Source organism: Aythya ferina (assembly GCF_964211825.1).
Source record: "Aythya ferina genome assembly, chromosome: 5".
In the NCBI taxonomy this organism is placed as follows: Eukaryota; Metazoa; Chordata; class Aves; order Anseriformes; family Anatidae; genus Aythya; species Aythya ferina.
Window position 1 is genome coordinate 53,673,487 of NC_140301.1, and position 26,164 is coordinate 53,699,650.

Consider the following 26,164-nt stretch of genomic DNA (forward strand, 5'->3'; position numbering starts at 1 on the left):
ACACCCTTGTCAAACTGTTTTTTGTTGTTGTTGTTTTGTTTTGTTTTATTTTAATCTGTACAGGCTGGACTGTGACCTACCGTCCAGTTGTAATAATGGTAATGTTATGTGTATTGCCCAGCAGCAGAACATGTCCTAAATGGGAACTCCCGAAGCCTCAATCCAATCCCTTGGTCCACTGGGGAAATGACCTGCTCCAATGCTTTTGCTGGCACCAGTCATTTCCTGCTCAGTGCCAATGATGATGTATGGGCCAACATTTTGGAGAGATGGATAAAAAGTCTGCCAGATCCTCAGCCCTGTTTACAGTCTAACACTTGTCTACACACAAGGGAGCCAGCAGTTTGGCGTTGCCTGTTCTTCCCCTCCAACTTTGACAATAATCTTCAGCAAAAACAGAAAGGAGCCCCTTACAATCACTTGTTCCTTCTGGATGAGCATAGATCTCATTCCATGAATCATTTCTAATGCTTTGGCACAGTGCTCCTGCCTCTGAACAAGCCACCACTCTACCACCCTCTATTCAGAAGGAGCCATTTGTAAAGGGTACACAACAGCACTAGCATGTGATTTCTACCACTGCAGAAAAATGAACTCAGCAGGTAAAGACAGATATCAGTTCAAATTCCACTTTGGTACCTAAAACAGAACTGATAACCCCCTGATCTTAGCTCTTCTGATGATATTCAGCACTCATTGACACCAGTAGATGATAAAGGTGCAACAGTTAGAGACCTTATATACTATGAAAGAGATAGATTAGCCAGACTGTTTTATACAGCCAGCTCTTTGTAAATCTAGTCATATCCACCACAGTCTACTTCTCTACATTTTTATTTATTAGTTCTTACAAAAAATAATGCATTTGCCCATATTTTGCCATGATGTCAAATAAATTATTTGACAAATTCTTTTTTAATTTTATTTTAATTTTTTTCAGACTGTTCAGTTAGCTTTAATAATAAAACTGCCTTATTCTGTCTTCACTTCATTTAATTCACTTCCCATTTCAGGAAAAAAAAAAAAAAAAAGTCAAGACTAAACATCTACCAAATGTTATTCCTCTCCAACTGAATGTGACGGATGGTCTAAGGAGCACATAAAAATTAAACAAAAAGTGCATTGTTCCCTTCCAGATTTTTCAGCTGGTGTAAATCAGCATAGCTTCACTGATGCCAAGTTACAGAGATGTACATCAATTGAGAATCTAGCCCTTCATCTTTAGGAGAGAGATATTTTCCCCACAGTTTAGGTTCTCTGCTTTTTCAGACTCACAAAAACTCCAGCCCACTTTCCATGCTCCACGTATCACCATAAATTATCTTCACTTTCGTTAAGTTCATTACTGCTCCTAACCTGTGAAGAGACCCTGTAAGGAGAGCACAGGACAGATGTGACTGGACAATCATTCTGTCTCAGACTGGCTGAGATACAGACATCTTAATTACACAGCATTTCTATTTCTGATTGGTGAAATATGTCCTTAGCAAAGAGACATATGTATAGACTTTGTTCACCCCTGCTTCTCAGTTGACCAGATCTCACAATGCTGAATTCTATACAACTTATAAAAACCCTACATCAGAACTAATGAACTTTAATTTAATTTAAAACACAGTCTTGAGGGGACCACTATTTTCCACTGAGTTTGATCCTTCTGGTGCCCATTTATTTATCTCCCCAAAATCCAGAGGAGCCCACCTATGGAAGGCACCTGGTACCCTCTTTCTACCACCTGGGTAACAGCAAGCGTGAGAGGCAAGGAACTTTTACAGTGGTAAACCCCAGAACTCCCAGGCTCCTAGAGCCCCTTGCTCACACTAACTAGCCTCACACAAAAGGCAGAAAGGTACCTGCAGCTCACAATCAGGAACACATCAGGATCACTAGTCCACTTCTTGACTTCTCCAAAGGAGCTGGGAGAGAGCCAGCTCTTAACCACTCATCTCTCAAATGCTCTCTTCAGTTTTCCCCTCAGTTGCTGTAGCACCATTGGTTGTTTTTCTTCCTTCATTCTACCCTGCCTACCCCATGATCCTTTTCTGTCATTCCTCTCCCCCCGGCTTCAACCACAGCCCTTCCCAAACCAGACTAATGAAAGCTTTGTTTTCATTATATAAGCCCAGCGTATAATCAAATACATTTAAAAAATAACAAAACCATGGAACTGACAAGACATGTGTCTACCATCACCCCATATCCAAACACTGAGGTTTGAGCTTGGCTCAAGCATCCCTGAAAATGCCAAATGTGGATTTTCACAAACACAGAGAAATAAATCCATAGCTGCCGTAAACAGAATAAAGGTGCATTGTTTAAAGTCGCCTAGCAAATGCACACAGTAAATCGTAGATGCCTTGAGAAGAAAGTTGTACACTTAGTCTGACAAACACTTAAGCACATGTTTAACATTAAGCAATTGAGAGTCCCACCTCAAGCAGGACATTCACAAGCTTAAAGTATCAGCCCAAGTATTTGAAGGACAGAAGTCTGTCTTGCAGGCAATTTCTGTTCTGAAAAGTGGTCCACATTTAGACCATAGATAGCTTTGTAGCAATTCAAATTGGGCACTTTCTTCCTTTTTTCTGTTTTTTTGTTTATTTGTTTTGTTTTGTTTTGTGTGTTTTTGTTTTAAAATTGTTTGTAAGTGTAACATTAAAAACAAATTACATTCTTCTACAACTGAAATCAGCTAAATTGCTGAGGTCTAGTAGTGCAAGTGAAAACAGAATAGATCCTAAGGAATCATCCAGGCTAGGTTACAGGAGAAAAACTTATATAACATTCATGATTTCTCAGTTTCAAAATGGAGGGTCAGCATTATACAGTAAGCAATGAGCCCTGCTCCAGGTTGCTTTATCACACACAAAATAAATGCAATGTCACCTCCGGTCCTGAGAACCTGACAGAGCTGGACAGCAAAACACACTGGCAGACCACCAGGAAACCTCTTTCTCAGATGTTCTCACACCACAGAGATGTTGCATGTAGCTTAGACATCCACATGGATGTCATATTCCCACATCCAGAGGTGTCCGGCATATGCTGAGCTCTGATTTGGCACAGCTGCATTGCTCATGGCAAGTGAGTTGGCTAGCTGCAACAGCAAGTTTTTGTTAGAGCAAAGGACTGAACTGCAGACATGTCAGGAGGAGAAAAAGCAAAACAAAAAATAAATAGATAAATGAATGGTGGTGGTGGGAAAGTTAATAGAAAAATAAGGAAGCAAATGAGTGGAGAATAGGAGAAGTTCAAAACATCAGCTTTCTCCATCTTCCTAATTAGCTCAATTCTCTTTGCTTTTAGGGTCTCATTGTTGGTTTTGTTTGTTTTTGTGTGTATATTTTTGTTGTTGTGTTTTTGTGTGTTGTTTTTTTTTTAATTGTTCTTGCATCTAACTTTATTTCCAGAACAATTTTCTATATAGAAATAAAATACTTCTGAATTGTTCCTTCCTCAAAACTTTAACTTGATTCCTATGCAAGGAAGGAGACTGCAAGAAGCATAACTCTTATTTCACAATAAGTAAAACTCTCCTGCTGTGTCTTTGTTCATGATAATATATTATGAGGAAAAAAAAAAAAAAAAAAAAAAAAAGAACTACAAACATATTACTAGCAGTATAATAAATAGCATGTGCAAAATGTACAGTATAATAAATACACTACAGGGACTACTTACTGAGTCTCTTCCACTCTATAACCATCATCAACCGTCTTCTGTGGTTTGGCACATCAAATATTTGCTATGTACTTTACCATTTTAACAGCACTGCAAATCCTTGGGTGGACACCAAACAAATGCTGTACATTATTTTGTCAATTTTTGCCTTGTATATTCAACATCTGACCTTATCTCCCCCTACAGTTCAATGTGTAGAAATGCCAATAAAATAGATTATGTTTATTTCCAGTGGCTTTTATTATTTAATAGATCTGTCTCACTGACAAACCAAATGATTTCTCTTTTAGGGGTGGTCTCTGAGGAAATCTACACCATTAGGAGAAAAGGACTTTGGACATATTTTTGAGAATCATTTCTGTTAAAGAACTGTTTTGCAAGTTGCATTAGCAAATACAGCTTCATTATCTCGAGAATAACATAGTACTTTTTGTATTACTGTGGAAGAGCAGAAATACAAATGATCCCCATGCACTCCTTAAATATATCACTAAGGAAAAGCACACCACCTGCTAATCAGTGAATGTGACACTAACACACATACACACCCCAGATAGAGCCATCTACACAGGTAAGGGAGTAGAGAAGAGAAGGTGCAGGGAGGCAAGATGGGGTAATTTATCCTTGCCATGTACTTGGCTGGACTACAAAGTCTCAGTAGCTGAATTCCAGAGCAATTTTCAATACTGAAGGTGGATCAGTCCATCTGGTCACCCTATAACAGCTTTTCCATTCAGGTCTGCCTCAAACCTGTCAAAGGAATCAGCCCCATTACAAATTACAGGATACTATGTCTTATCCAAGAATGAGTAGAGAAATAATGAAACAAATGAAATGAGTCCAAGTGAATCGAAATACAGAAGAAAGTGAATGAGGTCCCTCTTGTACAGGGACTATAAGAAGTGAAACTGCTAAGAAGGCTTCAGGTTGTGATATCATGCAGATGCTGGCAGAAGGGAATGTGATTGCCAGCTTATTGAGTATAACATAGTCAGGAGCAATTCATTATGAGTAGGAACCAGATCGTGAGATGATGTCATGTGGCCCTGGCTCTGATAAGTAACAGGTGATTAGAAAACGTACTAGAGGGATAATAGAGTTCCATCCAATTTCTTAACAGCAGATATGACATTTTCTCACCAGCTCTAAGGAGCTTCCTCTACTTGCCTGGCATGGGTTCAGGCTGGAATCCACAAGAATACTTGGTGGTGGTACAAGCAAAGCACAAACTTTTCAGTCCATACTTGTTTTTAAGTAAATTTCCTGCAGTAAATAATATGAATGAATTCACAGAAACTTAAGGGGTAGGTAAAAAGAAGCACGTTTGAAATAAAAAAAAAAATACAGTCCATGTTTTATTCTGAAAAATAAAATCAGAAAATCAAAACACACATAGCATGTATAAGCTATGTATGTAATAGAAGAACTATTATTATTGTCATTATATGCCAGTCACAATGTCCCTAAAAAACCTTGTCAGTTCTCATGGATCTGAGTTCCTATGGAAACAGCTTTTATTAAGTACTGGTTTTAAAACTGTTGTTTAGCATATTCCAGTTCCTTCTAGGTCACTGTTTTTTTCTGAGATACATTAACATCTAGTAATAACAGCTGCCATAGTTCAGCACAAACATTTAGGGCTTTGCTTTCTCTCATGAAAGAGAGCACTTCTAAGCATTACATCAGCAAAGCTTTTACCTCACCGTTCTGAAATTATGTTGGTGAAAATACATACTCTGTGGCATCTAGCTGTCTCTATTTGTACTCAATTTCAATCTTTCAACAGAAAGCACATTCATAGCTAGTGCATTTCTGGAGCATTTAAATTATCACTATTCAATGTGATATAACCTCTTTCTGAAAGGTCAGCTGAAATTTAAAGTCCCTCCTTTCCTTTCCTTCCCTTCCCTTCAGACTGTATTTAGATCTGCATAGCTAACCGTATATTATAGAAAAACTCCTTGTAGAAATTTGGTCAATTCTATTTACAGATGTGATAACCATGCACCAAAGAGTGACCTCAAGGCTTGCTTTCAGTTATTTAACTCAAGGAAAGTAGCCTCTCTATCACTCTTCTGTTAGCAGATTGATTGCAAATGGGCTCTTGCCAACGCTAAACTGATCCGGTTTAAGGATGGATGTTAAGTCCAGACATTTCTTTGAAGAGACTGTTTTCTTCTGTGCCAGCAGCTAGGCTTTCATCTCAAAAAAATATGTGAATGTCCAGAGTTTAGTGTTGCGAGGATAAGTTCTAAATACAGAAGCAAATATTATCTGATACTGAAATGTGTGGCTCAAACTGGAAAAAAAAATAAATTAAAAAAAAAAAAAAAAAGGTTAAAATAATACCTTTTAAGAAGTAGAACTTGAAAGTCACCTCGAAGTCACCTCAAGCTATGTCAGCACCAAACCCAAATGATGGTCCATGACTTATGACTTAAGACAAGTCTTAAGCATATTACAAAGTTTTCAACATTCTTTCGAGAATGATTTTCTGATTTTAGTGCCTTAATATGTCAACAGCTATTCAGCATTACTGTCTGCAGGAAGGTACCCCTCAACCACTTACTAGATTCTCTACAGTCCTTTTGCAGGCAAATTTACAGAAAGGTTTTGGCTCCCCAAAAGTTTATAGTCTTAGTTAAGAAGCAATGAATATAACCAACAGGAAACTGCATTAAAGAAGGCAGAAAACATCGAAGACCCCTAGATTTTGAAGTCTAAAAAGACATCTGACTGTATAATACTGGCCAGAGTTTCATCCAGGTAGTTTTGCACTGAGCCATATCATTTCTGTTTGAATAAAATATGTCTACCATAAAGGCATTTAGTCTTATTTAGAAATGTCAAGAGAGAGAGAATTCACTTCTCTCCTGGGTAGTTTGTTCCAGTGGTTTAAGCCAACAACATTTCCAAAGCCTACAGAATGAAGAGATGCTTTTTGCACTTATATAATTCAAACCCTCATCTATGCAGACATAATTTCATTAAAGTCAACAGACCTAAGTCATCACTGAATTAAGCTAAACATTTTAAGTTCCATTGACTGACATTACAGTACATTTTTTTCAAGCCAAGAACCCACCCCCCAAGATATTTACTTGTTTGACAGGGAAGAGGAAGATGTGTACCAATTTCTCACAGAGCACTGGCTTCAGTAGATAAGAACTAAAAAGATTTGGGTTTTCAATCAGCATAGTAAGCGAGGCTCTTCAAAAAATGACCCAAAAAGACATGGCTGTACTTCATTGGCAAGAAAACGCATGATGGGTCTGGTACAGCTTGGAAAGAAAGTCAAACATTTGTTAAAGAACTAGATGATCTAGCTGTGGAGGTTAGCATGGAACAGAGAACACAGTGGATGCTTGTTCTCAGTGCAAAATCATCCTTTCTCCCTGCTTTGCAAATCTCTTAATATCTACTCACTTTTTGAGTGATTTTGCATTGTCTTTCTTCAATATTTTCCTATTACCACTGTCTTCATTCATTATATTGTAAATATGGGTGTCAGAGTTTCTTCAGATGTTTCCAATAAACATCTGTGTAAGTGCAAGGATGTATGGGGTGGGTTCCTCATAATCACAATCATCGGTAAGAATTTAGCAAAAAGTCAGAGCTAGCCTACTGCAAACACCTCCTGCCACAAGAAGTGTTACAGTTGCATTCAACTCCTGTTTGTCTTAAGACAGCTGGCCTTCAGAAGGCAAGTGGAAGTTACAACACTTTCTTGCAAAGAAGCCCGGAGTAACAGCCTCTTCCATCAGCCAAAGGTTATAGTTCAGCTGAGAAGAGCAAGAGTTAAAGATTGTTTCGTACTTTCTAGATATAAAAACAGGAGCACAGGAAAGCAAAGGCTCATGAGCAAAAACAGGTAGAATGAAGAAAAGTACAATGAGGGAAATTAACCTAAAAATTCATGTGATAGATTATGTCATCTCTATCTCAGTTAGACCACCCTGCATTTCTTCTCGTACCTCATTAAATGATTCTGCTGGGAATAGGCATGGGGAAATTCACAAAATTCTCTTGCACAAGCTTAATTACACTTCCCCATGCTTCTTAAGGGTAAACCTTAAAAACTTTTCTATTAGGACTAGTCTTTGTCTACACTTGAGACATTAAGAGGAATATGAGGAATATCCTGATGTTGAATGTAAAATCAGTACTTGGAACTCTAGAAAATTCCTTGTCATTTTGCCTTTAGACACAAGATGGCAGCAAGAAATTCATTTCAAGCATATGCTTCCTTTAACTCAAGTGTTACCTGGCAGTTAATGTTAAGAATGTGGGTTTGGTTATTATGAGTATTTGATGGAAGTCTCCACAAACATTTACACCCTCACACTGTTCTTGATTCACCTGTGACCCTGAATTCTGCTGTTAAGTCTGGTCATAATGACCAAGTACCTATTGCATGGGGTGTGCAGCCACACACAAAATATACCTATGGAAAATGCAGATGTTTAAGGACTGCCAAGCATAGTCCCTGTCCTAGTGGCCATAAAACAGGACAGAAATCATTCATCAAGTCTTACTTGATGTAGCAGCCCTGGAGAACTTATTTCTAATCTTCATTTCCCCAACCTACAATATTCTAGTATTTGTCTGATCCAAAGTACCAAGCTTAGAGTTATTCAAGAAAGGAAGACTTTTCAAGTTCCGGAGTTTCTTTGTCAGAAGGAGTTTCTTTCCTTTAAGTCAAAAGTGGTTTTCACAATTACAGAGAAACATTATCTAATTTTATTCTACTGTTAAGTGAACACATGAAAAAATAAGATCTTTAGCCTACTTCTCCACAGTTCATCTGTATTTGTGGGATATTCACAATTTTTGCTGATAAGAGAAACTGCTCCAAGGTCCCATAAGACATTGCTCTGTAACTAAAGAACCAAGCTTGCCACGTACAACCTATGACAGAAACACATACTCTATGGATCAAAAGAGAGCACATATAATACATAGACCACATTTGAATTTAAAGGATAAAGCAAGCTAAAGTTTTGAAGACTATCTCAAAATTATTGTGCAGACAAGCTCTCACAAGCAAGCTTGTGCTATACATGGAAGTCATGAAACAAAGTGAGGAACAGAAAAGACGTTTCCTTAGTCCCTTGGACAGAATCACCCACATTTTAGCCTCTGAGCAGAGGCATGACAAACCAGCCTGGGGCTGCTTGGCTACAGAAGTGATGTGTGGCTACAGGCAGTGGCAAGAGTTGACTCTGCCCAAGAAGCAGACCATGTCAAACAGATGACCCAGAGTATACCATCCAAGCTGGTAAGCTGGAGCAGCACACCTTGTGCTCCAAGTAAGCCAGTGCTGCAATCATTCCCATCACACCTAATGCTGAAGTAACACAATTAAATTACACTGAGTACAAAATCTAAGAAATTGTAATAAAGGTACCCATATACACATCTATTTTTGCCCATCTGCCTCCTATATGGATTAAACTTCCTGATAAAGAACGTATATTTTAATTATACAACCTTAAAGTTATGTATGTCTGTCTACTTTATTGCATATTTCCATTGTCTTTCTTTAAATGATTTTCTTCAAACTGCTAGTATCTGATTTTAAGTGTCTTGTTAAAACAAAGCTGTTTGGGTCAGTCCAAAAATACTTATTTAGTGCTTTAACTTCTCCAAGCAAATATTCTGTCTTCATTGTAGCCAAAGATCTCACTCGACATTACAAGGACACACAGCTATTATAACATCTTGTTTGGGACACATGTGATATACAAGTATACAGAAAATTTGGCCTTATGTCTAAAGCTTGTTAGTGCTTTTCCCCTCAGAAGTCTTCCAAAAAAAACATCTCACAAGATTAATGAATATTCTCTTTGTTAAAAACTTTCATTTTCTCTGTTCAAGAGGAACAATTTCCAGCTAGTAATTAATCTGCACTATGGTTCAAGGACAGAATTATTTACTTTCAGTCTTGGAATGCCAGAGATTGAAAACACATTTTCATCAGATACTAACAATACTGAGAGGGGCAGTGAGGTCTGAAGACCTCAGGTGAAATTCTTAAAATAGTCACCAAAAACTGAGTTTGACTTTCTTCCCTTATTAATGTTAAAATTTTCACTGGGCTTTAGTATGTCTGTCTCACCCTAAATAAACTTTCAATGACCCCAAAGTTTACCTTTTTCTTGGAAGCAGTCCTAATGTTCCCATTAATACTAAGAGAAGGTGAAGTATGAAATTATGTGGTTGGATGGAAATCTATTCTATTTTTCCTCATGAATATGATTTCCAGCATAATGTTTTAGCAATCTTGCACTTATTCTTTTCTATTCACTAAGTTCTGAAGAGCTTCTTATTTGACCTATGTCTGAAAAGCTAAAGACTGTATTGCACTTATAACTTTTCCAGATAGCAATTCCAATTTTTAGAACTTTTGTTTTTATCTGCTATATACAGTGTTCACTTAGGAAAGCTAACACCAGAGGAGTAAAAATCCCTCTCAGCAATCTAATTACTGCAAACAAATTCTGGGGGCTTGAAATTCACCCCCCCTTTTTTCTTCCTTGAAGGTCATGCAAATGTTATCATGATCTGAAACTTTCACGCCTTCTTCTGGTACAGGCAAAAGACAGAACCACAGGTGTCATTCCTATCTATAATCATGGGAGAAAATTCCTAGCAGTCACAATAAATTGCTGCTCATTTCTGAGGACAGCAAGATTTTTGATTTACCATCTTAAGCTACATACCACGGAAGGAAAAGCATGAACATGCTACAGGGATACCTCACCTGGGATAACTCTCAGACAGCCAGTTTTCTACTGATGCAACTCAAAGCTGCTGGAGAAGAGCCAAGGCCAGGGTTCAACCAGTCATCTGCTTGGAGAACAGAAAGCTGTGTCAGTATCTTCCATATGCCCAAACAGCTCTGTACATGGTACAAAGCCTTCATCCACTGAGGTGAGTAAACATGAATCGGAATAGGATTAAGCCATAAATCACACAATTTATAAACTCAGTCAAATAATGTAAACTTGATTTTCTCTTCACAGGTACTTTTAAACAAATTTACTTTGACTGGTCAGATATTATTTATATGTGCTTTCCATTAATCATATGGTACAAATACGTGAGCTTTTGAATCAATGCACAAATATTCATAGGAACCATATTTTAAAACTACATGATGAACAACAGTACCAGGTGCTCAAAAATTTATCCAATTTGGTAGCAGAAACTGTTTATTGTCTACCAGAAATTTACTAATTAGTTAAACATCACCACTTCATTTTCAGATCTTACTGAGTCAGTGTTCCCAGGGAAATTATCGTTATCAATCAAATTTAGAGTAATTTTCTGATTACAAAAATTGGTTAAATCAGAATAATGAATAATTCAAACTGCTTTGTTTATATAATATATTGAAGTGAGAATCTACATTTATCAGATAAATTATTCATTTCAAAATTACTCATTCTGTTTTGCCAATACCTATTACATACACAGACTCAATTACTAGAATTATGGCTTAGGAAGCCTCTTCTGATCTTAGCCTCCAGTTTCAGCACAATCACTTAGTCAAACACAGGACCTTGAGGCTATCATTAGGATAATGTCAGATATCAAAGAAAATAAATGTATTCTGAAAACAAACAAACAAACAAACAAACAAGCAAAACACTTTACCTAACAATACAACTTAAATTATAAACAATTAGGGCATCATAAAAAAACAAGTGATATACAATTATTGAAATAATAGCCTGTTCTGGACAGAAAAGGGTATTATAAATTATTGAAGAAGGAGATATTTATTGCAGAGTATAAATACTGTAGGCACAACATTTTTGAAAACTGATATGAGACGTTGCAAGAATGTAGGAATCTCTAATTTTGATTACACTCTGAGACAGATGTACTTTAAAAACTAGGACAAAAAGAATCTTGAAATACTGGCTCTTTCAACTCCTTTGTCTTACTCAGGTATATCTAGTGAATCTGATTCATTACCTGTAACAGAGCTGATATACCACTGTTTTGTTGGAAAACAGCTCAATTCAATAAATATTGAATATGAAAAAAAATAATAATTTTTAAACCATAAGACATCATTAAAATGATATTTTAAACAGGAGAGGGCTCTTATTTAGTGCCTGACAACTCACAACTGTGGTTCATATTATTTTGCCTAGATTTTTAAATTCAGGGAATACAAAAACTATTCAAAATCAAATGAAGACTGATTTGCAAGCACAAAAGTAAAGCACAAAGACAAAACATGTATTAATTTCAGAAAATGTAAAAATTCCCTACAAGAATACTTGACAATAAGATAATAATTAAAGAAACTGTTATGGCTATGGAATGATTCACACAACAAATCATGTTTTCCTTCAACCTCTATCTCTTAGAGTCCTGTGATTATTAAAGTACATAAAATTCATTTCAAATAAAATAATAATTAAATAGTATTTGCAGCTGTGAAAGTCTTAGTAATATGAAGAAAATGTTTTAAAAAATTAAAAATTAGAAAGCAAGAAAAATAAAACAATAATATATTATTAAGAGAAACGCCCTCATATTTGTATTGAGACTAATTTGATTCATGATTTTTAATGTCTGTTAAGCAGGTAGATTTCAATTGACTAGACAACTCACATATTATATCATAAATACATTTCTTGAAAGCCGTAGTTTAACTAAAAGTAGAAAACATATTAGTCAGTGGTATTGGTTTCACTACAGTATGAAGGTTTTTCTGATTATATCTTCTTACTTGAGAAAGACATGATATAGGACAAAAATACCCAGTAGACAGTACTCTCTCTTGTCCAAGTGTGTTTGCAGTGAGTTATTAATGCAGCCACCATGGAAGTATTTTTCTATATATCAGATAACCTTCATTAAAATTAGGAGCTGAAAAAAATACTCTGTATTAGACCATCTGTGCATGATTTTATTTATATTAATGGCCCTATCCAGTTATTCAAAATTCTGCATAGTAATGCGTTGTTCAAGTCAAAAAAAAAAAATAAAAAATTAGTTGACATAGGTACAAAAATGTAAAATATTCTAGCACTACTGAAGTCAACAGCTGTTTATCCCATAGCTTAAATGGAACTAAGAAAAGTAAGACTTGCAGAAATCAGTAATAGGTAGATCCTTCTGTCTTAAGCATATCTTAATACCGTGCTTTTTTTGTGTAACTTTCTAAAATCTGAAAGTTTGCTGTTGCTAAGGAAGAAATACAATATCAGCTCCATCTAATCTGCTGTGACTAAATTAATTAAGTAGATAGAAAAATAAATCCATCCATATATGTATACATACATATTGAAATAATTCAAGCTGTAAATATCAGGAAAATAAATAAAAAGGCTATTCCCTTAAACATGTAAGTTGAAATGTTTTATTCTTCAGTGGCCATTTTAAAAATAAGTAGTTCAAGTGCTAGGCTTGAAAATAAAGTAAACAATGAAAAACATCAGATGAAGGAAATGCAATTAAAAAATATTGTAAACCAGCCAAAATTATATACCCCTAATTGAATAAGCAAGATACTGTGACAGACAGGCATGTACAATTAGAAGCAACACACTTCGTTTTGTACAAAGTGTTCCTTCAGCTTGTCAACGAGTAAAGAACAAATACCAACCAGGAGTTTGAAATGGCTTATTCACCACATAAGGAAATGTGTTGAACTGGATTAACCAACAATTGAAGAATTTTATCCAGGAAGCTGAAGATGCTTGGAAACTGGATGAGTAAAATGAAAAGAATTATTTTAGAATACTTGTACTTAATGGAAAAATAAATAAATAAATAAGGATAAACTTACAAAAATTACAAATATTCTATCAAAAGCAATTCATTCACTAAGATAACTGGTGGAATATAATCTAGATATTATTGTTATAAGATCAGTGTAGAACTGCATGAAAAAAGTGAGTCCCAATGGCTCATTTTCAAACTGGAAGAATATGCTTGAAAAGATCTCAGAAGAGTAAAAGTCATTAATATCTCAGTGGAAAGGGAAACACTCTTAAAACCTGGGCAGAGCACAGAAGACTGCAAGCAATTTGTAAAATAAGATTTAGAGTAAAAGTGATAAACTGGGGAAGGAGACAGACAAAATCATTTAAATTAAATTTTATAAACTACAAAGTTCTGTATTAGAAGAGAAACTCAGATATACAATATCAAACAGGGAAGGCTGGAAAAAAAAAAAAGGACTGGGTATGTTGGATTCTGGACTGAATATGAGTCAACTGCTGATGAAGGTTTCAAAACAGAAGAATATAATTCTGTGTTTATTAAAAAGAAAGCTCTACATAAAACATGGAAAGAAATTATTCCACTCTACTAATGACTGGTAAAACCTTAGCTACATCTATTTTTGTCTCTCAGCTTTAAAAAGATGTGGTAAACTGGAAAGAGTCCTGAGGAGAACAAAGAACAATGGGAAAATTTATAAAATATGGTCTATCAGGAAAAACAGAAGATTGAAGACAGGATGATAAACATCAACCAATGTTTACTTTACAAATTTTGAAGTCATCACTTATCCTGTTTCCATCAAAGGATGGCAAGAAGTAATCAGCTTCATGTGTGACAGAAGACTTAGATTAGTTGTTAGAAAAAACCTTCTTAGCTGTTACAATAAAGCCTACAGAGGGAGAAAGGCAGCTCCAACAAGTACCCTTAAGATAGGTTCAGGAAGGCTGGTAGGAGAAGTAACCACTCCATTGCTGTGTCATGAAGCAAAACTTTTGCAGCTGAAAATGAGGTAACTAAAATGGGGATAGGAAGACAGAGACACTGGCTCTCCATCAAATAGCTTCTTTCACTCACACTCTGAATTTACAACCTTCAAGTACTTGTGGCCAGTACCTTTACTGGATAAAATCAGTACAGCTTGAAAGGCTTAAATGTTTTCTTGGTTGGTGCCAGACCTTGTCCTTTGTCTATAAAATGAAAAGTGGGAAATGCCTTTAAAAAGAGATGTCTCTGGACAACCTTGGGTGATAGCCTTGTACCAGTGGCTGATCTCCTTCATCTTAACAAAGTATCATGACAGAGAGTGCTTCTACATCAGGGAAGTACCCTGTTAGTTTTCAAAATATCTTTTCCTCTCAGCTGCAACTATGATGACATCTGGCAGTCACCCTCTTATCTTTCCCTTTTACAGACTATTCAGGTTTATGGTCTGACATGCAAATGCATTGGACAGGAAGATACCAGTAGCTGCAAAAGACACACCAACATTCACCAAATGAGGCATAAGCACAGTAAATCTGTAACCCTACAGCTGCATTAGAAATATTTATTTGCCTCCATCTTGGTATTCTGGCCAGGCAGATCCATTTGGATTTGTAAATAGTCTGGTTAAAATGAACTGTTTTTCTTAGTAGTTGATTTTAAAGTTTCCTCTTGTGAGGAAATTTTCTTGTTGTTTTGCAGATAAAAATCAAATACATTTTGAAAAGATTGTCTACATGTGTGGGGGCAGAATAATATTTTGACAGAGGAAATGTCAATGTTTCTCTGCTTCATGCTCAGCCAAAGTCACTCACCAAGGTGTGGGAGGTGGCGGGGGAGGCGGGGAGGGAAAGGGCAGGCCTTTGGATTTATACACAGTTTGGCTATGATTCTTCCTGACTTGAGAAGGTTATTTGGGAATTATTGGCTTCAATGAACAAATGTTTTATCTATGTTTCTCTTTGGTTAATCAGTTTGATTGGTGCTCTTACAAATGTGGAAAGCCTTATCTTTTAAGAGATAATGCTTTTAAGAGATAATGCTTGACAACCTGTCCAATACTCACCTCTTTAATATCTTATTCTGGGCTATAGTCACTGCTTGAGTGTGCTATAATGAGTAGACTGCAGTGCAGGATGCTCTTTAGGTGACAGCAGATGTCTCCTCCAGTCCAGGATCTAGTCAGAAGGACTAAAGGTATTATCCAGTCTAGTCCTGTCTAAATAATGTCATCATGGGATGGCTCACATTCTACAGAAGATCTGTTGATAAGATTGATTTTAATGTTGTTATTCTGCTCTTAGACAGTTTAAGAGTATGGTTTTGGCCATTTGTTCCTTGGTCTCAGACCTGAGGTACCCCAGGGTGGTAGCTCACTAGTTGTCCTGAAGTATTACCAGATCTGTGTGGCCAAACTGCTGGACTTGAAATACCTTACTAAAAAACTCAGCTGCTCAGCTTGCAGTCCCACCCTACACAAAACCTCTCTCTGTCCCCATTTGACCTAGAACATTAGAGGATGAGAAGGTTTGTCAGATGCCTCACCAGATGCTGCCAGATGTCAGATGCCTAGCCAGAGTTTACCCTGCAGCTGTTGGGCTGTCACAGCTCTTTCTTTAACCTGTTCCCAACATGATGCAATTACATCCCACCCCTCTCTCAGAGCAGCTTCTCCAGTTCCAGCCAAAGCGGAAGCTTTAAGAAACAGACAGTGAAACTTTGGGTATCAAAGTGCAATGCAGGCACAGCAGCAACAGACAAAATAGATAATTTTTTAAAGCATTTTACCTAAAAGCAGGAAATGACTATGAAAAAAGCACTGAAGCAATGCATCAGCAAAATGCTCGGAGTTAAAATAAACACTGTAAACATAATACAGCCTTTCATAGTAGGAGAAAGACTGAGGGAGGAGGAACAGTACAGCCTTTGCTGTTTTGACTGGCATCACTGCTTGTCTCACTCTGACAGGTTGCCAGGTTAAGGTTTTGTTTTGAATCAGTCATTTCCCTTTGAACAGTGGCAACTGTTACCATTGTTACCCTGTTACACTGAATATAAAACAAAATTTCCACCAGCTTTCTTGCCATATGCTTATTCTAGAAGGCAGCAGGCATCTAGAATTTGGTAACAATCATAGTGAGGAAATATTTGCAGGACCTGTCTCAACAAAATAATTACCTGCATCACAGAAATATCATGCAGAATGCGACACTGAATTCACAACTGTTGTCCATGAAAGCTAACCTGAGAAACCTAATGAAAGGTATTGTGTTTCTTTGTTTGTTTTAATTGATTGCGTATTGCTTCAAGGAACTAAAGCATAAAGCACACACCTGAGGGATTACTCTTTAAACTCTGTTGAGCATGTTTTAACTGCTAAAGCATTTAACAGATATTCCTGAAATATTTTTTTGCTTTGTCTCCACAATAAAACTAGCCACTTCCTGGTGAAAGCAGTTTCCTTTAGAAAAGTGATGCAAGGGGCTTAAAACAGGGCTTCATATGGGTTTCATATTAGCACAGATTTAATTATGAAGGCATTTGAATGTCTCCAAACTATCATGATTTCTTAATTACTTATGGAAAATATTTTATAATGAGGTGATATGTTTCTTATTTATTTGCAGTGTAGTTTGTTCTTCCTAATCCTTTAGATCTGAAGAACTAGATATAATGAAATCAATGAAATCTCTCTTTATAAGTATTTTTACACTTACATGTAAATCGGATTATCGCTATAGTCATTTAATAAAGTAATTCAATCATTAATGAGTGCTCCCTCTTTTTGAGTTTCTAGAATGAATGGCCAGCATCAGTGAACCTTCATGCCTAAAAAACAAAACAAAACAAAACAAACAAAAAAAACTAGAAATCACTAGAAGTGATTGAGTACACAGTACCACAGTACCCATATGGTCTTCTGGACTTAAAAAACTTGAAGCCTGATGTAACATTACAAGCATTGGATTATAATTTATTAATAACAGGTTGTATTTTTGAAAGAATTTAGAGGAAGTAAACTCCCAAATCCAAATACCTTTGAAAGGGAAATTATTGCTAAATCTCATAGGTTCTTTTGAAATTCCAGAAAATCATTAAAAAGTAGAAGAGAAGAAAGATACATCGTTTTGACCTTAAAAAGAACCTACTCTCAATAATATTGATATTATTATACTGCTTGGTATTGCATGGATTAAGTATATGTTTATGAATGAGATGAGTGGTCTTCCTTAATCTTAGAATTTAGTCAACCTTCATACTCACCTTTTTTAAGGTAAAATAATCTTCTTATATCAAAGTACTGCAGTTTGTTTATTATTCTGCAGACAGTTAGATAATCACCTTCATCTTGTTTAGCTGCATTTAATTCTTTGAGCATTAACTGGAACAGTTTATGTGTGAGATTTATGTCATTACGAGGCAATTTTTACAATATTAAGACACCAGAATGTGAAGGAAGGAAAGATTTTAGGAGATATTCTAGAAAAGGCAAGGACAGCAAAGTTGAGCAATTAATTAAATGGGGTGCATTCGGAAGAGTGTTGCCAGCAGGTCAAGGGAGGTGATCCTCACCCTTTGCTCAGCCCTGGTAAGGCCACACCTGGAGTATTGTGTCCAGTTCTGGGCTTCCTGGTGCAAGGGGAACATAGAACTACTGGAGAGAACCCAGAGGAGGGCTACAAAGATGATTAGAGGACTGGAGCACCTGTTGTAGAAGGACAGGATGAGAGAACTGGGCCTGTTTAGCCAAGAAAAAGAGAAGACTGAGGGGAGACCACATCAATATGTATAAATATCTGAGAGGAGAGTGTTAAGAGGATGGAGCCAGTCTCTTTTCAGTTGTCCTCAGGAAGAGAACAAGAGGTAACAGGCATGAATTGAAGCACAGGAGGTTCCTGCTGCGTATGAGAGGGCATTTCTTTACTGTGAAGGTGACAGAGCACTGGGACAGGTTCCCCAGACAGTTTGTGAAGTCTCCTCTGGAGATATTCAAAACTCGCCCGGATGCCATCCTGCACAACATGCTCTAGGTGATCCTCCTCAGTAAGAGGGTTGGACAAAGCGATCTTCAGAGATCCCTTACAACCTCAGCCATTCTTTGATCCTGTGATATTCTGATGTAGAGTATCATTAGAAAAATAAACACACACACACACACACAACAATTATAACCTGGCAAAATTCCTCATTATGGAAATGGATCTGCCCCGGTAGGATTTACCTGTTTTTGTTTTAACAAGTAATTGGTCTTGTCTCTTTGATAAGCGATTTCTCTGGTCATGGAAGTTTGCCTTCAGTGTTTCAGTTGGAGGGAATCCATTTTTAAGAAAAATGACTAGGAAAAAAAAAAAAAAAAGGATTAAAAAATAAATGAAAAGAACTTACCAGAAAGGGGCCAGTCTCCCTCTTTCACAGAAAACACTACAAGATAAGAAAGCTTTTTTACCTGATCACCTATTTGTTTTCAAGTTCCCAAGATACATCAGGAAAAGCACCACAGAAAAGAAATAAGAGGAGGTAAAAGAGGAAGAACATATAACAGATGTTAAGGTATGCACAGAAAAACATAAGAGTAAAATACACAAATTATATTCAAGTTTTTTTAGTTGTTTTCTTTTATTGACTAGTGCTGATGACTAACAAGCTTTTCATTCCATCACATTTTGTGCAAGTAAAGTGTGTTACATTTGCAGATTCTGAACAATTGATGAGGTAAAGTAAGTTATGGCAAAATATGTATAAAGACCTTTGGATTGAAATATCTGTATCTTCTCAGTTAATAATTTTCAGTTAAAAATAAATAAATAAAAATGACAGCTTCCTTATTAAAACCATAAAGTGACATAGGACATCCTGACTCAAGAACTCCTTAAACGTAAAATAAACAGTATGTAAAGACGACACACTTTGCTCTCAACAAAACATTCCCATCTTTTGGATGGAACAAGGAAGCTGTATAAAGTTAGCTAAATGTCCCAGTAATCTAGGGAAGGAACTGGAAAATAACCCTGCCAATTGAAACTGCAGGAGTTCTTTTGGCCAACGTAGTGTCAACACAGAGTCACTTTGGCCAACAAAGTGGGCTATGGAAACAACAACAAAAATAATGCAGTGTTGTCAAAAGTGCTCAAGAATATATAGAGCTACATTTTCCAAAGGCAGAAACCTTTTTCAAGCAGACAAAAGGATCAGCATGAATTATACACCTGTATTTGCCAAAATGCCATATGCAAATGTCCAAGGGCAAGTGGGAAAAAAAAAATGGAAAATGTCCGGTCCCCACTTTTTTTTTTCTTTTTTTTTTTTCACAGAGAGAAGTACAAGAGGAATTTCAGGTTCTTCAGTGTTCTGGGGATACAAAGTTCAAAATATACAAGTAAAAACCTGTGTATGTGTATAAACCTAAATGTCATTAGTGATATTGGCTCTCAGCTTGGCTCTGCACAGGAACTTTGAACATAAAGAAATCTAGTCTCTGTGTTCAGTGCTATTAGTTATGCTTGCATACGTTGGTGCAAGTTTTTGTATGAACAAACCAATCATTAAAGAAAAACATACAAAATAGAAGCCCCAGAATCTTCTATAGCTTAATTATCCTAGGAGTTGATGAACCCCACTGCTATCACTGGGAGAGAAGTAACATCTACTGAAGCCAGCAACCCCTATTTCAATAACTTAATTTGGGGGTTGATATCCAAATATGCCAGATAGATGGGATGGTAGAAGTCTCTGAAGACTTCTATAGGTTTAGGGGATGAAACTAAATGTGACTTTAATCTTTTATTTCAGATCAGTTTATCCTTTGATGGAACCCCTATACTTTCCCAAGCCCCTTAAGTGAAATGGAATGTAAGTCAGAATACAGACATAAATAAATGCAAACATGCTGTTCAGTGACATCTGCTCCACCAAGAAGAATTGTCTAGCTCTGTTCAGAATAAGTCAGCTGTTCAATCAGCTGGAGGGAGTAGAAGTGTCTGAAGAAATCAGAAACACAACAAATATATATTGCTCACACATGAATCAAAAATGGCCTTTCCTGGCAAAAAGACAGGTATCCAACATGAAAGGATTGCTAGCTGACGATTGTATCTCTCTCTGAAAGCATTTCCTTAGGGACATTTCTTTGGATTGAGGTGATGGGAAGGAGATTTGTCAGCATAAACTCTATATCCACAAACAGCTTTCTGAGAAGTGGAAGTCAAAATGGCTTTGTGGCTTGCATGTGGCTTGATTTACACTGAATATTTCTGCTGCCAAATCAAGATTCTTAACTCTGAACAATTTCTACACAGCCTATGTTTCTTGAACTGGAGGAAATCAGTTGTTTACTTCTATATATATCCTTTTATGGTAAGTGGTAGTAGTATTTCTACAAATAAATTGATCTCTTGCCCACCCCAAACTATAAAAATATTAAAAATATTAAAATAATAAAAATAAATTGCTATTTTTCTATATTACTAAATTGATTCAGATCTGATAAATAAACTTAAGAAAACAAAAATAAATAAATTTACAAGCAAGCATTCAGAGAAAATGGCCACTTAATATGGTCTCTACCTGAGACCAATTTGTAAGATTCAAACTTGAATTCAGAAGAGATTTAAAGGAAAAAGTTCAGAAGAGTTTTGTCCAACTCTCCAAACCTGATTTATCACACAGTAAAAAAAAATAATAATAAAATAAATGAAAGGCAACTTAGTTACCAGGAATGTGTGAAAGGTGGCAAGGTTACAAACCACAGGAAGTGGAACCAATAGAGAAGGACCTGAAATCAGATAGTAGAGATGTACCAACACATGGTGGAAGGGCTGTCACCATTGGAATGTTGGTATTGAAATACATACCCTTCTAACAGCTAGAAATAAAATTAAGAGTACTGCCACAGTTTAATAAAGAGAACTTCTGCAAGTAAATATTTTCAATAACATGGATAAAACTGGAATTTTAAGGTCAAAATTAAATTGAAAGAAGTAATTTGAATTAGGATCTGAATTTGGTCATTCCCTAACTTGGGTCAAATTTAAACCTGGATGAAGACCTCATCAATATTTTGCTGTATCATTATATAGACACATTAATTTCCCACACACAAACTGGAAAAAAACATGCTACCAAGTATGGTAGGACCCATTTATTCCTGAATGTACTAGCCAACATATTTTTTCACCAAGTGTACTGTGACTAATAAGTCCCATTATTTAAAAAAAAAGGGGGGGGGGGGGAGGGGGGATGGGCGGGGAGGAGGTTCTGGTCAGCTAGAAATGACAGATCAAGCAAAAGAGCTGGGCATAGAACTTAATCACAAGATTACTATGAGTCACTAGCATGATGATAAAATGTAATGTGATACTAGACCACAGAAAAAGCAAAATATTTCCAACAAATATAGGGTCTTATTAAAATGGTGATGCAAGGTGACAATAAACAGCAGCCTCTCTATCTTAAGTTGTGTGCAAAGATGAATTCAGATCAGAAGAGGTAGAAAGAAGGACCAGTCATCCTCACAGGGAACTGATAATCTTCTTTGATATGAGAGAGAAAAAAAAAAATAAGAGCACAGACAAAATATGGTTGTTCTGTGAATTATGTTAGCTCAAAGTAAAAACTGGAATGATAATTCTGGGAGGCAAAGACACCTGAATTAATTTAGGAAAGAAGAAAAAAAAAGGCTTCCTTACAATCCACTGAGTAAAGTCTTGAAACAGCTTAACAAAAGAAGAGGAGGAGCAAAATTTAATTCATTACAGGATTAAGAAATTAGGGATGATCTCTTGTTCGGGGTCACCCATTATCATTACACATATCTGAGATGCAGCTTTTCATGAACAGGTAGAGAACTACTCACAGAGAACAATTATTCTAAGTAAAATTTAGCATTTACTTAGTGCTTAGTTTGTTGTACTCTGTATAAAACTTTACTAATTTATATCAGTGTAAGACATTGTTTAATAAATTGGGTTGAGGGGCTGCACTGTAATAAGATTCACAAGACTTATGCTATGGAAAATGTGGGAAAAATATGAACCAAATGTAGTAGCACCAAATACTAATGATTAGCACTGGCTTTTCACAATGAAAAACACTTTTCAATCCTTCCTTCCTCCCTATTAACCTCAGTTTAAAACATGACCATATAATAAAACAAAAGGGTCACATCTAGAAAACAGAAATGAAAACAGGTGTTTGATTTAACATAAATAGTTTAAGCTGTGTTTAAGAGGTAATAGAATACTACACAATATGTGCTTCCTCTATCTCAAAGCCAAGTCCAATGCTGTATTCAACTCTGCCTGCAGGTAAAGTTTTCTTTTGGGTTTTGTTGTGACAAAATGTTACAGTTTAAAAAAACAAAGATTTCTATGTGTTATCTATGGTGAACCTGTGGAATGTACTGCTGCTGTTAGTTGTCACTGAGTCAGTGGACATTTAAAATGAATGAATCATTTTATGACCACTAATATTTTCTGTAGCTATGCAAGATAGAACAATGAGTTCAGCATTAAAATTGCATATTTATTTTTTTCAGGAAATTGTTTGGGAGTATGGGGTAAGAAAGGAATTTATTCTCAATTTCAGCTATTCATTTTGGCAGATGGACTTGGGGATATTTCATCTCTCCCTGACTGTAGGGGTTGTAGCTGTCGCTGTATCAGGACAAGAGATGAGACAGTGATTAAAACTCCAGTACAATAGAGTTCTATATCCCTTCATTGAATATTCTTCCTTTATACTCCATATATGAGGACTAAAATCAGTAAAACTGATGTAATCATGAGAAAATTCAGGCTTAAGTTTGATTAAAAAAAATAAAAAAATAAATAAATAAATAAATGAGGTATTCTCTAAAATGCAAGCAACTATTTGTACAGTATTTTATCATCAATATACAAAATTATGTAAGCTAAAGAATTGTTATGGCCAGTGTCAGAATTTCAGTGGTTGCCTGTATACTTTTCTGATATCATTAAACTTAGAATTGTCACTTTGCTATGAGCTTCCTTCCAGCCTCCACAACCATTCTAGGTACTGAGGGGAGTTACAAAGCATGTGTAATTGTGTATTGACTCATCAAGAGTCAATAAAGAACTTTCACATTACATGTGCATTTCTGCATTTGTACTATATTAGATAGGAATGAAAGAGAAGAAAATGCATAAACCGATTACACTTTACACTTCTAGGTATCTACACTTTTAAGATCCACTCTAGAGACTTTATATAACTGCAAACCACATCTCTCAAACCACATACAGAGCTACAGCTGTCATACTTAACTTTTAAGTACATAAAATCACAAAGAGGACATCTAGAGAGCACATATAACTTTTCCTGAAAAACCAAGCTTTTGGCATTCAGGCTGAATGTTTAATGTACTACAGAAAAGTATAAAAGTGCTCAGAAGACAAGCTACAGAAAATGGACTCAACAGCTTTTTTCTCCATTTTGCCAGAGCTTGAATACATCAGACTGCTGTGGACAGTTTGAGTCATTTTGGTCTATCTGCCTGTGTTGGGCTTCTCAGGAAACATTTTGTTCTTTTTCCATCTAATAGGACACCTAAGTACTATATCAAATGAGATCCACCAAAATCAAAGTACCTAGCCGATCTGACTAGACACTAGAAACTTAGAGTTTTGTTTCATGATTACAGCAAGTATACTGTGTTTCAAGTAATAATATTTTGAGCCAGGTGTTTGTATTTTAACAAGTGATTTAAAGCATTTTTAAACTAGAATCATGGGTAAATTGCCTGCAATAGAGCCATCCATCTGGAAATTTCAGATTTTGTTTATCTATTTTCACAGGAATTTTGACACATCACATACTTGGGGTTGCAGAAAATGACAATGTGCATTTTGACTACATGCTGTCTAGGTAAACACTTGTCAAATGAGTTATACTGAAATCAAAACAAGCCTTTGTGTGTGTGTCACTCCATAAGTTACAGTTTTCTGGCTATTGGACCAGATTTTAGTTACTGTTCCAATACTCATCAATAAGAAAGGCAGCACTCTGCAGACTGCTGGTCCTATAGCACAGAGAGTTGCATTTTGGATGGTATTATAAGTATATAATTATAGTAATCTTTCTACCATATCCAAAAATGGAAGGAGCAACTGTTGAAGCCACTTCATGGGTACTCATCACATAAGGCATGTCAGTAAACCAGCCTCACTGTAAAATGATCAAACAAATATTTGAAAAGAAGCATATTTTGGTATGACAGTGGAAAAGTTAGTAGAATTGAACTTGCCCTAGCTGGAGGAGTGTGCTAAGAAGAAAGCCTTTAGGAGTGGCAGGAACAGGCAACAAGGACTACATATTTTGGTTGAAGTATGAATTTATATTATTTTGAAATTGCAATGCAGTGGTGTTATGTGCATGATATTATGCAGTCTTGGTGCCACAGTGAATTACAGATTTTTGGTTGTATGGGGCAGTTCTGTATGAAAACATGACTTGCACTAGCACTGCTGGATAGTCTGCTTTGTGGGATGTTTTAGCAGGTCAGCCTAAAATGGCCACCCTGATCCTGAATCTTACTCTTCTGTGATGTGAAATTGAAGGTATACGTGTGCAGCCCATATAGATTTCTGCCTTCTAATGTCCTCCATTTCTTAAGACACTGCCTGGTCTTATTTTTGCCAGTCTGTATTACACTTCCTAGACAGAGAGAGGTGATGCTCAGGTGTTTTTTCCCCCCTAGTTTTTTCTAAGTAGATTGTGGGAATACTTTTACAGACCCTGAAACTGCTTTTCTGATGGTTAGAGTACAATATTGCTGCTATTCTGCCTATTCCTTATTTTAAGTGAAAGGATTGAATCTCCTAACTTCCCTAAATCAGAGTTGGAAGCTTCATCTATGACTGAAATGAAGATCAAGGCTTAAATGCAGGGATTAGATAGTTAAGCTGTGGGTTTAGAAAATACCCATATTTGCCATCAGATAATTTTGTGATATTTCTGTAAAGAAGGCTCTTCAACAAAAAAACTGGAAGAAATTCAGCAGTGAGGAATTCCAGCAGTGAAAATTTGAGATGTTTGGGAAATCAGGAGCAAACTGAAACTGAGGTCTTAGAAATGGTGGTATTTTTTTTTCTGGTGCCAAAAAGCAAGCCAAGTTATTTTGTCCTGAATAATCTGTAGATTTAATCACTGTTGAAGTGCCCAAGGGATTCTCTGACAGAGTTTTGGAATCTGTAGTCCCACTTGGTGCTCTGTTTTACAGCTTCATAACAAAATTCTGAAGCTGATTTCTGCAATGGATAAAGTGGAGTTCAGTATATATTTGATCTCTTTTAATAAGTAGAAACCTTAACTGTTCTGTAAACAAAGACTCAGCCTAGTGTGACTATACCTAAAAAAAACTTTCTTGGGTTGTGGAAGTAGTGTATCTTGTATCTTCTTCACTTATTAAAACATAAGGCCTTAATTTCAGAGCTAAGAATAAGAAAGATGACAAAGAATAAGACTGGACTGGAAACTCTGCAGCATGTGCGTTAACTCCAGTGAAAATAGTTATGGTTGAGTCATTTTGATGAAAGCATATACAGCAAGATATCTACAATTCAATAAGTATGTGTATTTAAACACATGGAGTCAATGATTATCTGAGGAATACTTGAAAGCAATATTTTAAGCTGCATAATTTTTTTCATAATTTACCATGAAAATGTGTATTATTCTATAGATTTCCTTCCTCTTTCTCATAGTCTAAGAATTGTTGGGGCCAGAAGCAACTTGT

General features: G+C 36.1%; 1 long non-coding RNA gene across 5 annotated transcripts in view; it reads right to left on the reverse strand.

Annotated features, from left to right (window-relative positions):
- Positions 1–26,164, reverse strand: part of LOC311437606 — a 161,950-nt gene that overhangs the window by 41,982 nt on the left and 93,804 nt on the right. For all 5 annotated transcript variants that reach the window (XR_014693578.1, XR_014693579.1, XR_014693580.1 and 2 more), the window contains 6 exons: positions 18,635–18,748; positions 18,414–18,527; positions 17,130–17,241; positions 15,479–15,674; positions 13,306–13,410; positions 10,445–10,530 (listed from right to left, as the gene is read on the reverse strand). This is a non-coding gene — a long non-coding RNA (uncharacterized lncRNA). The remainder of the gene's footprint in view (positions 1–10,444; positions 10,531–13,305; positions 13,411–15,478; positions 15,675–17,129; positions 17,242–18,413; positions 18,528–18,634; positions 18,749–26,164) is intronic.